This window comes from Prionailurus bengalensis, chromosome B4 (assembly GCF_016509475.1).
Source record: "Prionailurus bengalensis isolate Pbe53 chromosome B4, Fcat_Pben_1.1_paternal_pri, whole genome shotgun sequence".
In the NCBI taxonomy this organism is placed as follows: Eukaryota; Metazoa; Chordata; class Mammalia; order Carnivora; family Felidae; genus Prionailurus; species Prionailurus bengalensis.
In genome coordinates, this window is record NC_057358.1 from 39,204,400 (window position 1) to 39,220,747 (window position 16,348).

Sequence of the window (16,348 nt, forward strand, 5' to 3'; positions counted from 1 at the left end):
TATTCCTGAAACCAAGTACACTGTATGTTAACTAACTTGGATTTAAATACGTTAAAAAAAAAAAAAAAAAAGAAAAGCAGATTGTAAGTCATTTCACAATGCTCTATATATCCCAGTAAAGCCTAGGACCAGTTAGGGAATTTCTTAGGGAAAAAATGTACTTCTCTTTTCCCCTGTACTCGTTCATGAGGGATGGAAGATGGAGAGGACCTGCATGGGTGGCAACTAAGACAGAGAGCCATGCAATGAAGCATAGGGGCCCCTCTTGTAAATTCTGCCTGCTCACGCCAAGGTTCCAAGTAACTGGTCAACCCTAAGTCAGAAGATGGGCATCTCACTTGATCTGAGGGTAAATACTCCCCTATGCCCTTAACAGAGGCCTCTCATCCATCCTTACCCCACTCCTTACAAAATAAATGTGTGCTTAGGGAATGCAAATCCATTTTAATATGACCTTAGAGAAAGTGGCTGAAGGTAGGTCCATTGCCTACCTCCACCTGGAAAAAGCCAAAACATGCATAAAAATTCTGAAGTTTTTAATATCCCTGTATCCCCTGATGAGGGACGTTAGTGCATCTCAACTGACTGGTGAACTTTGGGAAACTAGAGCATTTGGCATATGTATATTTCAAGGAATTGAGTTGTAAACCTTTTTGTGCAGTGTGACCTTGTCTCCCCTAGCCTCTCTTGGCTCTGGGTAGCCATGGGTGTGGGCAACTGAGAGTCGGTGGTGGAGGCCATGCTGGGTTCTCCTCCTGTGGGCCGGCTGGCCAGCTGAGCTCCTGCGGTGGGTGGGGAAGCCAGCCAGGCCTGAGGTTCAGTCAGACATCTTTCATGAATTTACTTTCCACAGGAGCTTGAGCTGGCAGAACCCAAAAAGCATTTTGTCCCCAGCATGTTCCCCCTTGATTTTCATACCTTTCTGGATTTCAAGGGCAACAGAATTCAAGGGTGTCTGATTTGTTGAAAATAGCTCAGCAAAGTCTGGTTTGTGAGAGCTGTTTGATAACTAAGATTTCTTTCTTTTCCTCTTGGTCTTCTGAGTCCATCTACCCCAAACCCCAACCCTGGCTGGAAGCTGGAGAGGCACAACCCAAATTATAGAGGGAACTGGAGCATGGTGCAGAAGTGGATTTAATCCTTCAAAGTACTCCATGACTCTCATCCCTAATTCACAGACAAGAACACGGAAACTCAGATAGGGATACGACTCCATGAGTCTCATCCCTAATTCACAGACAAGAACACGGAAACTCAAATAGGGATACGACAGTTTGTAAATAAGCAAAGAGAACTTTGAAAAGGACTGCCTGAGTCCAGAGACTTTCTTTTCCACTGTACCACACCATGTCCCTGGGGAGCAGACTACTCAGTCCCAAGAATGCCCACCAATAGTTTTTGCTTCGGTTGGCTTTGTCTCTGTTTCCTCATTCTGAAGCCCTCCACCAGCAGGAATCTAGAAGGGTCATCTAACAGTTCTCCAGCAAAATAGAGAACTATACTCCATTTATACTATACTATTTATATTATACTCATTTACACTATACTATTGACACTGAAAGCTTGCCACGTCCTTAGCCACTGATCCTGGTGGCTTGGGGAGGAAGTGCTATACATGCAGCGTACAACAGGACCACGAACATTTGATTGGGCCCAAGAAGGCTGGTTCTAATTCTGTGTCTGCCACTCAGGGGCCATGTCATGTCAGGCCTTAGGTTTCCCATCGGTCAACCAAGAAGATGGGACTGCTGATCTTCAAGACTCCTTCCTACTCTGACAATCTGCAAGGCTGAGTCAATACAAACATCTTGGTGCCGGAAGGCTACACTGCCCCTGAGGGCATCCAAAGACGCGACTGGAGCACAGGGGCTGTAACTGTAGCCACAGGGATTCAGATTAGAGAGAAGGGCTGCCTGACAGGCTGTGAAACACAGAAACACTTAGGAAGAGTTTACAGAATTCTTTCCCAGAAAATATAAACCCATCACCCTCGCTAGGGTTAGCGTCTCTAATAAGACAACAAAAAACTTGAGGACTTGTTCATTTGGAAAGGCACAGCTGAGAATAGACATAAGTCTAGTGAAGGGAGGCAGGGTAGATGCATACTTCTGGTTGGAGAAATCAAACCTGACCTGTCTCCTGCACAGAGTTGCCAGCATCAAAGCAAGATAGCATTCTGAAAGCATTTTTCTTGATGTTTATTTATTTTTGAGAGCAAGAGAGACAGAGCACAAGCAAGGGAGGGGCAGAGAGAGAGGAACACACAGAGTCTGAAGCAGGCTCCAGTCTCTGAGCTGTCAGCACAGAGCCTGATGTGGGGCTCGAACCCACGGACTGGGAGATCATGACCTGAGCCGAAGTCGGATGCTTAACCGACTGAGCCATCCAGGCACTCCATCTGAAAGCATTTTGTCTGCTGTTTGGTGCCAAAGCAAGGACAAGGGATTTGTATTTTGTACAGGAGCTAGGGGTTCTCTCTCGAGGCCCTCGAGGATAAACAAAGGCAGGACTGGAAGCCCCCACCTGACAAGAGTACAGGCTGAGAAGTATAATAGACTCCAAACAAAGCTGGAAGATAATTCATGAATATTGAAGGTTTGAAGTTAACATCAAGCATCCCACTGTGGCTTAACACAACCAAAAACTTATCATCACCGTCTCCATCATCATCTGTCACTCTCTCTATATGCATTTTGCACATTTGTCCTCCGATCCTCACTACACCTTACAGGAACAGTTCAGGGAGTTATTACCCCATTCTACAGATGACAACACTGAGATTCAAAGGGGTTCCATGAATGACCCAGGGTCATACAACCAACAAGCATCACAGCTCTTCTTCCAGCTCCAGGTGGAGGCCAATGTCCTTTCTATGAGTCTTAGGTTCTCTTCTGTGAGTACTTTCTTCCTTCATGAATTCATTCTTTCAGCAGATATTTAGTAAGCATCTTTGAAACACAGGAAGCAGTTAACTGGAGTGAATTTTTTTTTCCAATCTCACTGTGAGATTACAACATCATGCTCTAAAACCCTCTGCTCTAAAACCACCCACTGTCATCTCCCTGTCTTAAATACTTCTTCCCATGCCAACAAGGTCTTAAGGATTTGGCCCACCTCTCTGATCTCATCTCTTGCCTCTTTGCATCTCTCTCTCTCTGTGATCTAAGTACAATAATATTTCAAGTCCCTAATGACACCAACCAAGCTGATCCTGTCTCAGAGCCCTTGAACATGCCATTTCTCTGTACACACACATCTGTACTGTCCTCAGATTTCAGGCCTAAGCTTAAATGTCCTGTTCTCAGGGAGGATTTTCCTGACCAGCCTACCACATCGTCAATACACACAGGCCCTCTTATCACCAGACTCTATTTTCTTTATGGCACTATCAGGATCTACAATTTTCTTATTTATTTTTACTTTTTTTTGTTGTCTTTCTCCCCTCCACCCACCCTCAGGAATGCAAATTCCAGGAGTGGGGGCCTTCTCTGTCTTTTTCACCAAAGTAGCCTCCTATCCTATGTTTTACACATAGAAAGCACTCAGGAAATATTTATTGAATAAAGTCATGAATTACTGGTCCAAATATTTACTACATGGCAGTCAATTGCACTGTGTAGTCCATGCAGCTATAAGTGAAAAAGCAAAAACCGTCTTTAGGTTCCACTGAAGTCTAATCACCTGCAAGGAAAAAATTTCAACAGCAATAGTCAGATTCACACACAGCTGAAACCTAGATTAGAATACTTCATTCATCTTTTGTTTTGTTTGTTTGCATGCAGCCTCAGTTTATGAACACAGTGTCTTCAGCTTCCAGGCTTACCTTGGAGCCTCCAGTCTCTGAGAAATGCCGAATGTGAGAAAAGTATCAATAAACTGTGGGCAGTGGACAGCAACCTCTTCTGAGCAGCCATGAAATTAAAAAAAAAAAAATGCTGACAGGTCACAGAGGGGGCTGTGTGTCCAGCCTGAGCTCAGACTTCCACCCTAGACTCAGAACCAGACCTACAAGGAATAAATCTGGCAACTCTCAGCCTGAATTTCTTTCAGTAGGTTTCTTCTTCCCAGTTGGCACCTTTCCCTCATTACTCCCCACTCTTATTCCCCTCTTCTCCTCTCCCCTGCTCTTCTGAAAGGAGCTGAAAAACTCATTCACATTAAGGTATAAAGGACTGATAACCTCCTGCAGACTAAGAAAGAAGAAAGCCACACCAAGGAATAAAGCTACAGTGGAATTCAAAGCATCTACAACAGCTGGTCAGGAGTGTTCTCCTGGCTCCTTCTTGCTCCAACTCGGCTGTCTTAGAAGAAAGACCTCACAGTCCACCCAGTCATGCTGATAAACATGGAGATCCTGAATCTACAGGTAAAAGAGCCCTCTTGCGAGGTGAAGAACAGTAGATAGTCACATGGCCTGAAGATAAATCTGGCGGGAATCTCCAAAAAATGACTCGGCCTTGTTTACATCCACCATTGTGAGAAATTTCCATTGGCAGGTGTATCTTAAAGGCATTTGGCTGCAGCACTATTAACTCTTATCTTTTCCCAGTAATATGGGATGTAATCACAGAGATGAGTATGGGTTTAAGAAACTTTAAGAAATATAATTGCTCATTTACAATGCACTTCTTTATAGCTGCAGGCATGGGGATAGGACCAACACCAGCTTCCTTGCTAAGGTTTGAATTATGTAGTATTAATAGGACTCTGAGAACAGTGTAATAAATACAGCTTCCAGGGGTGCCTGGGTGGCTCAGTCAGTTAAGCGTCCAGCTTCAGCTCAGGTCATATTCTCATGGGTTTGTGCATTCAAGCCCCATGTTGGGCTCTGTGCTACCTCAGAGCCTGGAGCCTACTTTGGACTCTGTGTCTCCCCCTCTCTCTGTCCCTCCACCACTTGCACTCTGTCTTTCTTTCTCTCTCTTTCAAAAATAAACATTAAAAAAATTAAAAATAAAAAAGAAGTGAATGTGCAAACTAAGTTTTCAGTCATTTGCTTGAGTTTTCAGTCTTTTGGGTCAGGCTACATTATATTCATTTCTTCAAACAAATATATACTGAACAGATACTAAGTGGGTGACAATACTGTTGGAGGGGGCAGAGATACAGGAGCAAACAGCATGGCCCAACAGCCTTGTATTCAAAGAGGTTACATTCTAGCTGAGGAGAGGTGGAGAATAAACAAGTAAGGAAAGTGTAGACAATGTCAGATAGTGGAAAGTGCTGTGGAATAAAATAAAGCAGCAGGTAGAATGTGGAATGTAAGGTTGGGGGTTGTAATTTTAAGTAGTCTGCTCGGAGGAAGCCTCACAGAGAAGGGGTTTGAGTATGTGATGGAGGTTGAGATGGGGAGCAAAGCAGGTAAATATCTGGGGACAGCTCATTGCAGGCAACAAGGACAAAGGTTTGAAGGCGGGATGTGTCACTTTTCTCAGTTAATTACAAAAACAAATTAATTTTATGAAAAATATCAGTCTTATATGTTGTTTGGTATAGTAAATGCCGGAATAAGAGAAAAAACACTTTAATCTTTTGAGAGAGAATCAGTATAACCCTGGATAACAGTTTGTCCTGCTAGGTGCTGGAAATGCTTTCTATCTTGATCCAGATGGGATTCAAAGCTTAAAGTCACCTGCTATAAACTTAGATTTGTGCACTTCACTCTATGAAGTTATACCTCATTTTTAAAAAGTTAGTTTGTATTTATTTATTTATTTATCTAAAGTTTATTTATTTATTTTGAGAGAGACAGAGAAAGCATGAGCAGGGGAGGGACAGAGAGAGAGGGAGAGAGAGAGAATCCCAACTACTGTCCTCACAGAGCCTGACATAGTACTTGAACTTGTGAACTATGAGATCATAATCTGAGCCGAAACCAAGAGACGGCCACTCAACCAACTGAGTCACTCAGGTGCCCCTAAAAGTTTTTTGTTTTTTGTTTTTGTTTTTTTTTTTAAGAAGCCTTAGTTTTCACTTCTGGCCTCTGACGTTCCATATTTACAAGCTGTGTAATATCAAAATTTTTTGTACACATTTCTTGGTTCCTTCTTTGCCAGCTCTGCTCAAGTCCACAAGAGTCACTCAGAAAAACAAAAGCTTAAAAAGAACAGGGTTCAAGTCTTTGCCATATGACCTTGGGAGAGGTGATTATTTTCTCTGGGTCTGAGTTTTTAGGAGATGAAATAGGGCGGATAGTGATGGTATCCACCTTACAGAGTTACTGGAAGCCCAACAGAAGGTAAAGTGTGTGGAAGTTTTTGTTTTTAACAGGGTAGGAAAAAATATTGCCACCCCAAAACATGTATCTTTGGCATGTGGATTATTTTAGGTTAATTATTTTTAATAAACAGAAGACTCAGGAAGACACTTTGACCTTCCTTCCCCCTAACTTCCCCAAAAAATTCAGTTAGAGGACCTCCTCTAACTAAAGAGAAGGGAAGCTATCACCACAGAGAACTACAATATCTTATGATCTAGGTGTGGCAAACAAGAATTTAGCAAAGTCTATTTGTTAAAATTCCTCTATGGGTCCCATTGCTTCTGTAGGGTCCAGCGAACATTTGTTTACCAAACGGCCTTTTTCATCTTCTTATGAATTGTCTTCCTTCCCTTGTGAAGTCCCAGACTCCTACCTCCTTCTCCTTAGTTCTTGATGGCCTATAAGCCTTAACTGTCCGACTGCCTGTGAGCCCCAGACTCTTATGGAGCCCTAGTTTGTCTGTAATTAAATTTAATTTTCTCCTGTAATGTCTCGTGTCAATTTAATTCTTAGACCAGCCCAAAGAATCTCGAAGACAAGAGGACAACTTTTTCTTCCAAACAGCAGCAAGACCACAGAAATCTTACTTACCATTGTAATTACGCATGTAACCCATGCTTTAGTGGAGTGCCCACCAGGTCACTGCTGTGGTCAGTGATTACCTGGGCTATTTGCTCTTGTGCTTGTCACCCTCTGCTGGGCACTGAGTAGTGCATGGTACAACAGGTCCTCAGCCATGTGGCCTTCTACAGTGAGGGGGCAAAATGAGTCCTGTTACTTTGGGGTAAATACTCTGTTGAGAACTGATGGGGTTTTGAGGTGATGGTGGGGTTCAGAAAAAAGAATTATTGAAGACATCTTTTGCAAAACGGTAACTTTATTAAAGCACAGGCACAGGACCCGTGGGCATAAAAAGCAGCACTGGGGTTGTGCAGAGTGGCTGGTTATATACTATGAAGTAGAGGGAGGTAAAGTCAAGAGGACGTTTCTTAAAGGGATTTTCATACGCTAAAGACTCACAGATTACTGAAGTCCTAGCTATTGTCAAACTAAGGTTTTCCCCTCTAGCAAAGCATTGACATTAAGACAGTAGGGAGTGCCTGGAGAAAAGTTATACTCTGTTTTTGCCTCAAGTATTTGTCCATGGGCTGCAGGTTATAAGGAAATTTAATTTTACCTGCCATTTTCTTCTTGCCTTTGTTCCCCATATCTCTATGGAGGGGAAGGTGATGTTAGGGCTCCATGAAACTGAGTCTACAAGTTTCTGTATATTAGGCAATTGAGAAGATCACCTTTTTCTTGTAATTTACTCAGATATTTGTAAACTGATGGAGACTCATGTCCTGTATAACTGGGATCTCTATCAGTTAACCATTTGTTTCCTTTCTTTTCCTTTGTTCTTGGGCAGCCAGGAGTGCCTGAGGAATATCACACATATTCCACCTGGTGGGAAGAGGTGTGTGCTAGCTTGTACTTTGCCTTCAGCCTGCCTTATGCTCCCTCATCAGAAGGACCAAACTGACTTATTTAGGGTTTAATTAGTGGCCCTTCCTGTTATCACCACCTCAACCCTGCTGGACTCAGATATGAGTTCCTGGGGGCAGGGACATCAGTGTGAGAGCCGGTAAAGTTAATTCATATGTCTGGACTCACAAAATGGAGGCCACCCTAGGGGCCTGGCCCAGGTCACAAGCCTAAACCCAAGTCAGCCTGTCCTTTGGGGAAACACCTATCAAAGGGAATGGAACATACTCCAGTCACAACCCTTCAGCTCAACTTTAGCTAGCTCATCTTACCCTGGAAAATAGGACCTATTAGCTGATTCTGCCATTTCTGCCTATAGAACCTCTTCTCGGGTTCTATAAAACTCAGACTTGTCCCAGATGCCTCGGGAAGTGTCCCCTGTCTGTGAGGCACTATTACCTTCCACCCCAATCATGGAATATTTTCCCTTGCATAAAGGACATCAGACTCACCACTAAATTGATTTCGTTTTGTCATTAGGCAGAGGTGAAGGTCCTGCTGCACTGAGAAACGCACCTCCCCTCAGTGGGTAGGCCCTGCCACTAGATCACACTTGTTTCCCCTAATTCTGTTACTGTGAGTTTTCTGACAATGGACTGCTGACTAGGAAGCAATAATGGGGAGCATTTTCAGTAGAGAATTTAAAAACAGTAATGAAACTGAAGTCAGTCGACGTAACATGTGCCTGCAGTTCAAAAGAAAGTTATTGAGAAAATGCTCCCGGCCCCCACCAAACCTCATATTGGTCTCAGTTCTAATTAGTTGCTATGATTACTGCTGAGTTTATGCACACAGACACACACTTACATGATCCAAATTAACCCATTTTTAGTGAACACTGTATTCTATATGGCAGTTAATTTCCGAAACTCCCAGTTATACAATCCTGTTGCCCTGACCCACCCTACCCCTGAGGACTCAGCCACAGGACTGTTTCCAAGGGTATGTTTGCAAGGGCAGAATGGCTCAGAGTTGTTGGAACTCTCCTCCAGACACACGTCATATCTTTGCTCCATGTGGTATCATATCTTCTCACATTTAAACCATTTATTTGAAATAAACGGTGTGATACGTCTATATTTTGGTCTTTGTCCACAGTTGCTGGCTCAGCTCCCCAAACACTTGGAATTTCTGGAGCAGATAAGAGCAATGGGAGCATCTTTTGTTATAATATTTGGTCTTTTGTCCTCAGTTCCTGAAATCACTTCAGAGCCATAAAGGTGAAATGGGTGTCTTGTTATTCATAACAAGCACCTTTCCACTACAACTGGGTTTATGTTAATGAGGTAACTTTTGGAAACCCTCAAGGCTGGGGGCTGGTTGCCAGGGAAACCAACCAGGCTTTGAGGGTTGGAATTTTCCTTCCCACTGCTTCCTCCTATACCTCTGGGGAGTGAGGCTGGAGGTTGAAGCAATCACCAATGACCAAAGATTTAATCAATCATGCCTATGTAATAGCGCCTACACAAAAAACAAAAAAAGGAGAGTTTCAGAGGTTTTCCAAGCTGGTGAACCAGAATGCATCCATGAGCTGGGAGAATGGCACTTCCCAAACTCTACTGGCACAGAAGCTCCAGTGTTAAAGATCCTTCTGGACCTCACCCAGTATATTTCTTTATCCAGCTGTAGATTCATATCCTTTAACATCCCTGGCCATAAACCAGTATCTAGTAAGAAAACTGGTGTCCTGGGTTCTGTGCTCCTCTAGCAAATTAATCAAACCCAAGGAGGGGGGGTCGTAGGTACCTCTGTTTTATAGCCAGTTGGTTAGAAGCACAGGTATAATCTGAACCTGAGATTGGCATCCAAAGTGGGGTAAGTACTGTCAGGCTGAGTTCTTATTCATGGAACCTCTACTATCTCCAGACAGTGTTAGAATTGAGCTAAATTTGTGGGACACCCAGTCAGTGCCCACTGAGAACTGGAGAATTGCTTGATGGCACTGAATAAAACCCCACACACTGGAAAAAGTAACAGAGCAGTGAGTGTAGAGGCAGCAAGGATTTAGAATCTTATTTGTGTTTAAATTCTAAAACAGTGGAACACAGTGTGAACTGCGAGGTATAGTATTTTGGTAACAGTTCATTTCGGACCATGAACAAAGTAAGTTACTAAACAAAGTACTTTATTACTGTTTATCTTTTTAAAATTATTTTAAAACTGGAGAACTAATCAAGAAAATGAGTATTATGGGAAATAATTTTGAGGAATAGAGGGAGGGAGTGTACAAAAAATGATCTATTCCAGGGGCGCCTGGGTGGCACAGTCGGTTAAGCGTCCGACTTCAGCCAGGTCACGATCTCGCGGTCCGTGAGTTCGAGCCCCTCGTCAGGCTCTGGGCTGATGGCTCAGAGCCTGGAGCCTGTTTCCGATTCTGTGTCTCCCTCTCTCTCTGCCCCTCCCCCATTCATGCTCTGTCTCTCTCTGTCCCAAAAATAAATAAACGTTGAAAAAAAAAATGATCTATTCCAAATGTCAAATACACTAGGCACAGAGCACCTGGGTGGTTCAGTTGGTTGAGCGTCTGACTCTTGGTCTCAGCTTAGGTCATGATCTTAGAGTCATCAGTTTGAGCTCCACATTGGGCTCTGCACTGGGTGCAAAGCCAACTTAAAAAGAAAATACACCAAGCACACCAAATACTGAATTCTAATGGTGGACAAATTTGTTCTCAAGCTGTGTGCTTTCCTACATTATTGTTATTGTTACTGTTATTTGAAGATTTATTTTTAAGTAATCTCTACACCCAACATGGAGCTCAAACTCACAACTCCGACATCAAGAGTCCCATGCTCTACCAACTGAGTCAGCCAGGCGCCCTTCTCCTACATTATTATTGCTACCTTTCTAGGATAGTTTCAGATAGAACCTAGAATGCAAGAGAGTGATGTAGATGAACTACAAGATCTCTGTAGTTATTCATTCACTAAAAAAAAAAAAAAAAAAAAAACCACTTACTGGGCACCTTTATGGCATGCTTGGCATGCTCAGATCACTGCACTTGACCCTAAAGAAGGTTACAGAGCTGAGGAAACTAAGATTTCCCTTTTAATTCCAAAACTGACAAAAATAGCAACAGATCAAGGTTAAATATCTTAGTCTTTAAATGGCTACAATTATGGTATCATTTCAAAAATGCACCTATTAAAAAAGGCGATTTATAGGAGGAAAGCACACACTTATAAGATAGTAGTTGATAAACAGAAAGCCCGTTTATGTTATTATATATTTATAAGATGAGTCCTAACCTGCTGTTGAGAGACCAGTAATTGTAGAAAAACTCCCTCATAATGGTGAGCAACGCAAGCTCCAACACCATCCAGACATTTAGAGAGCCTCTTGACATGTCTCTGGAACATGTTGTAAAGTGCATTTTCCTGATTTATTTAATAAAAGCAATTCTTGCTCATTATTCCTCTTATTATCATTGGTAATAATAATAACAGGGTGTTTGAACATGTTACTTTAGCTCTGGGATTGGCCAGAAGGGAAGCTTATATCCTACTGTTTATTACTCATCTAATAGTGGGGACCTATAAACCAACAAGGGTGTGCACGGGATGGAGAGGAGACTCTGCCTTAGGGGATGGGGGAAGGGTGACTCGTGCCACAGGTGTATCTGCAGGGGGAAGAGCTCCTCATATCTGTGTCTTTCCCCCACAATACAATGTTCAGAAGATGCTGGTCCGGTCCCTCTCTCAGACCGTGCTTGAAGGATGTCAAACATCACAGGTGGAAATGCTCCAAAATTGATGTGGTCTTTGCTTTTGTACCCATCTCTGCCATTGTGAAGATGTGAGCCCACATTCTTTCTGTGACATGCAGGCACCATGGTGGCCTCCTTCATTAGACCTTTGAAGACACTGCTTAACAGAAACAGCCACAACATACAGGAAGACAGAGTCTCTCACTTTGGACACTGATCTAGAAAAGGCAAGGGTGACAAAAACCATCAGACCTTGAAGCCAACTGCCTCTGTAAGTGCATGGGTGGAAAGTTTCTCTCTGCTTTAAAAATAATAACTAGCAATTTCACACTGTGCCGGAGTCTACAAGAGGCTTAGCCTCATGTCATCTTACCTGTCACAGGCCTGACTTCCTGTAGAACATAGGTTCAATCCTCCTTGTCCTGGACACAAAGGAGCTGCAGGTCAACTGGGGACACCAGGAAAAGGAGGTTCCAGCATTGATCTGGGTCTGACGTTCTGCTCCTCCATTTACTGGAGGTGGGAACTGAAGTATTTGCTCAAATATTCTGAGCCCCATTTTCCTCATCTGTATGATATAAGCCGTAATATCAAACATACTAGCCTGTTACGAGGGTGAGGCAAAACCATATGTCCAACAGCTAGCACTCAATCAATGTCCTTCTCATTACGGTCCAGCCCAAGGTGGGCTGTGGCACTCAGCGGTCTTCCCCGTTGCTTAAAGGCTTGAGAGAGTCTCCTTTCCAAATTCTAGTAAAGGTCCGAATAAGGAAAGTGAATTGGATATTTTCATTTGTTTCCTCCCAAGGAACTTAAAGATAAATCTGATCAAGATATTACCTCACTGGTGTTTAAAGGCAAAGTATAGGGGCACCTGGGTGGCGCAGTCGGTTAAGCGTCCGACTTCAGCCAGGTCACGATCTCGCGGTCCGTGATTTCGAGCCCCGCGTCAGGCTCTGGGCTGATGGCTCAGAGCCTGGAGCCTGTTTCCGATTCTGTGTCTCCCTCTCTCTCTGCCCCTCCCCCGTTCATGCTCTGTCTCTCTCTGTCCCAAAAATAAATAAACGTTGAAAAAAAATTAAAAAAAATATATAAAGGCAAAGTATAATAACTTTCATGATTTAGATAGAGAAACTGAGGATTGGAGAAATTAGGGAATTGCTCACAAGTATGTAATAAGCTGGAATTTTTACTCTGAGAGTACCAGAGCTGGGTTTGTTTGTTTCTTTGTTTGTTTTCCCCCTAAGGGTCCTTCCACTATTATCAGGTTGGTGAACAAGGACATTCTTTCTACAGTGTGAGTAAAATGAATTAGAACCAATATTGGTAAACAGAACTCTTTACAGTTTACAAATCATTTTCAGAAAAATATCTCCCTAATTTTATAACCTAAAATTCCAAAAGTAATACTTTCAAGATAAGTATTACTATTATCATTTACAAATGAAACTGAAATTCTAAGATGTTCCTTGACCTGTCCTAAGTCATGGAGTTCAAATAAGTAGAGCCCAGATCAGTGTGACTCCAAACATGGTTCCACCATTATGGATTATACACTATTCTTGCACATGTAATGTGAAAATTGTGAGTATTCTGTTTAAAGTATAGTTCCCTGCCCTCACATTCCTCACCACCTGGCACCTTTATCTTTTCTCTTAGTCCAAGAGGCTTCCAACTTTCAAATTCTTGCTCCACTGTTCAGCTTGCCTTGATTCATACCTTCCTTTCAGATCTCAGGGTATCCTGATTCTTCACCTCTCCTGTGTGCTTTCCAAGAGCATGCTGCGAGGCATGAGCTTGTCAGTTCCTACTTTATCTTCTGACTTTAAAACTCAGTCCTCCATGAGAGATAATCCAGGGTTTGTGGGTCTTGAAGTTTATGCAATTTGCGGAGGGGGGGGGCCCTCTATAGACAAAAAAAAACAAAATTAGGTACAGAGCCTTGGAAGAAGCCCTTCTAGGTGAGGGGACCTAAAACCCATGCTTCCAAGATTCATAGTAGATTGGCTGACTCTGCCTCTCTCCCCATGTAAGATACAACTCTAGTTGGGCTACCCATTAAGTCTGCCTGGGGCCAGAGGCCAAGCTTGCAGGCTTACCCACTTAACTCCCACAGCACAGTCAAGAAGGTGTGATGGCTTCCATTTTATAATTCTATTCTTTTCTAATTTATTATTTTCCAGTCAAAGTTTGAGTTTCTTGAACTCAAGGAGCCTGCTTTCTATTTCTCGGTAGGACCCCTCACTGACCTCAGCATAATCTTGAGCTCAGAAATGTTTTTGGAATGAATGGATGTTTGAAAAGATGGGTGAATAGAGTAAATGTTCAATAAGTACTTTTTGAATTTATAGCAGAAAATGTAATGATTTTAATAATTACCACTTATTGAGTATCTATTATAATCCAGTTACTCTTCTTATGTTATCTCTCATCATAGCAATCCTGCAGGGTGGGAGTTATGATCTCTAATTTATAGCTGAAGAGACTGAGGTTCTTCATGATTAAGTCACTTGCCCAATCTTAGACAGTAAGTGGCAGAGCCAGAACCCATCACTCTAAAGCCCAAGTTCTTACCACCTCACTCAACACCTTTGAAGTCAGAACCAGTATACTTCGATCAGGTGAACAGAGTCCAGCCAGGCTGGGCACCTGCTCATCGTGTCTGCTTCACCTGTGAATGAGGAAGTGAAGGCAAGTCCCTTCCCGCTTTAGCAGGCTTTGTCTTCTGCTTCCCCTGTTCCCCCTGGACATTGGACATCTTCCCAGTAACATATTAGTCCCATGAATTTGAACAGTGGGCAAAAATTCTCTCAATGTGTCCTCAGTAGGAAGTAAAATTATAAACGTTAGCTTGGCGAACAAAATAACTATGCCAAGGAGACCAGAGTTCTGGGGACCACACTGGTGAACGTTGCCTGGGCCCCAGCAGAGGCGGGGAGGCAAGCGAGATAGTCTGGTGCTTTTGCCTTCTGCCCCAGACCGTTCTGCAGATAAACTAGCAGAAAGATGCCCTTTGTGGTAAGACTCTGTGATCATAGGGGAATTGTGAGGATGAATGCCAGATTCCCACCAAGTGCTGGTAATGAGGAGATCTCTCTTGGGCAATTTTTGTATGATGAAAATGTGGTGGTGCTTTTAAGAGGTTTCAAGAGCCTTAGGCAAAAGATGCTCTGATAACTTTGGAATGAGGTGCTCAAAGGCTTCCACCTCCATTATACCATTGAAGTCTCTATAGCCCTTTCAGGGTGAGGCTTGAGGCAGTCATAGTAATTCCCATTCTATAGAGGGGAAATTGGGAACCCAGGATCACAGAACCCAGGAGGTCACTGTATTCATTCTATATTTGGCATAGCATGTGATTGTTCCAAATACAAGAAGTTTCTAGAAGACAAGGTGAACTAGAATCTTCCTTTTGTATTCTACTCTAGTTCAATTTGGTATTCTAAGAATGCTGGTTGATGCTGGGTAAAGTGCATATGGGAAAATGGTGACGATGACCATCGTGACTGTGGCCTACAGCAGAGACCTGAATTCACATAGGTGTGACAGCATAAAGGACACGAGGTAACTCACCTGTCCCCAAGTCCTTGAGTACTGAGGCCCAAAGGACTTTGCAGAATCCTTCTAGCCCAGTGACACACCACTCATGATGCGACCCACAAAAAAGGAGGGGTGGGAGATTGGAATCAACATGCTCTTCAGTTTATAGCCCAGGTTTGTAGTCCATTTTTCCAGAATTCCAGGCCATTCCCTGAGCTAGCCAGACAATAACTGATTCCTGTAGGAATGTCTGGCTTTGTCTGGACTGCTGGCAAATGAGGACATGTACTGCTCAGCTCCTTTTTTAAGAAAGGACTTGAAGAGTGTGTCTACCTAATGGGTGCCAGATTTTAGCTTCCTCAGAATCCACTTCAACTTCCTTGGAGGAGCCAGGTGGGGACAGGTGGTCATATAAAGACCCAGTGATTTCACACCAACGTGGGACTCCTTGGTTAGGCAGTCCTTGCTCTGCAACTCCCCATCGAGCTGGCAGAGACTTTAGGTGTGCATCTTATGGGTCCCTCTGCCCAATTCTGCTGCTCCCCTTCTTTCACACATACTCCCCCGAAACCATTTGCACTCTTAACTCTACCTCAGTAGAGGGTTTCCTGGGGAACCCAACTAACATACCTCCCTTAACTTTCAAAAAATACTGGTACCTAGTGCTGGAATGAAAGTAGAGAAATGTTAAGATCTTGCACCCAATAGGAGGAAAAGAAAGAACCCAGCACACAGGTTCACCAGAGGAAGAATAGCCTAAGTGACCAGAGGCGTGCATGGCAGTGGTTGGCCCCAGAACTAAACATGGGCTATAGAGACCAGGTCATCAGGCTGCCTTGAAAACGCAGCTAACTGTACCCAGGGGGTAATGCCAAGGCACCAAGCTTTCACTCTACCATCTAAGGAGGGGGGGAATTGAAAAGTAAGGCTTTTTGCAGACTAAGTTACTTTGAGGCTTGAGTGAATTACTGCTCTAAGCTTCAGGTTCCCCACATGTAAAGTAGGACAAGTAACACATGTTGTTAAGGATTACCTTTCATTTGATCTAGGGATGATTCTCTTCTCAAGCTCCATGTCTGGATCAAGTGCATCAATCTTCTTGTCCTGAACTTTGTGCCTTGATGAAGAGAAGGACTCAAGTCCTTGTCCAGTGCCACATAGTCTTTCAGATAGCTGACCCATGTCTGAATACAAGCCTTCCACCCCATTTCACAACCCGAATTTACCTGAGTATAAGGGGAAAAATACATACCTGTACACAGGTCCATTTGGAGCCTTTCTGTGTATGATCCAGGGGAAATTTCTTACTGGGAAAGAGA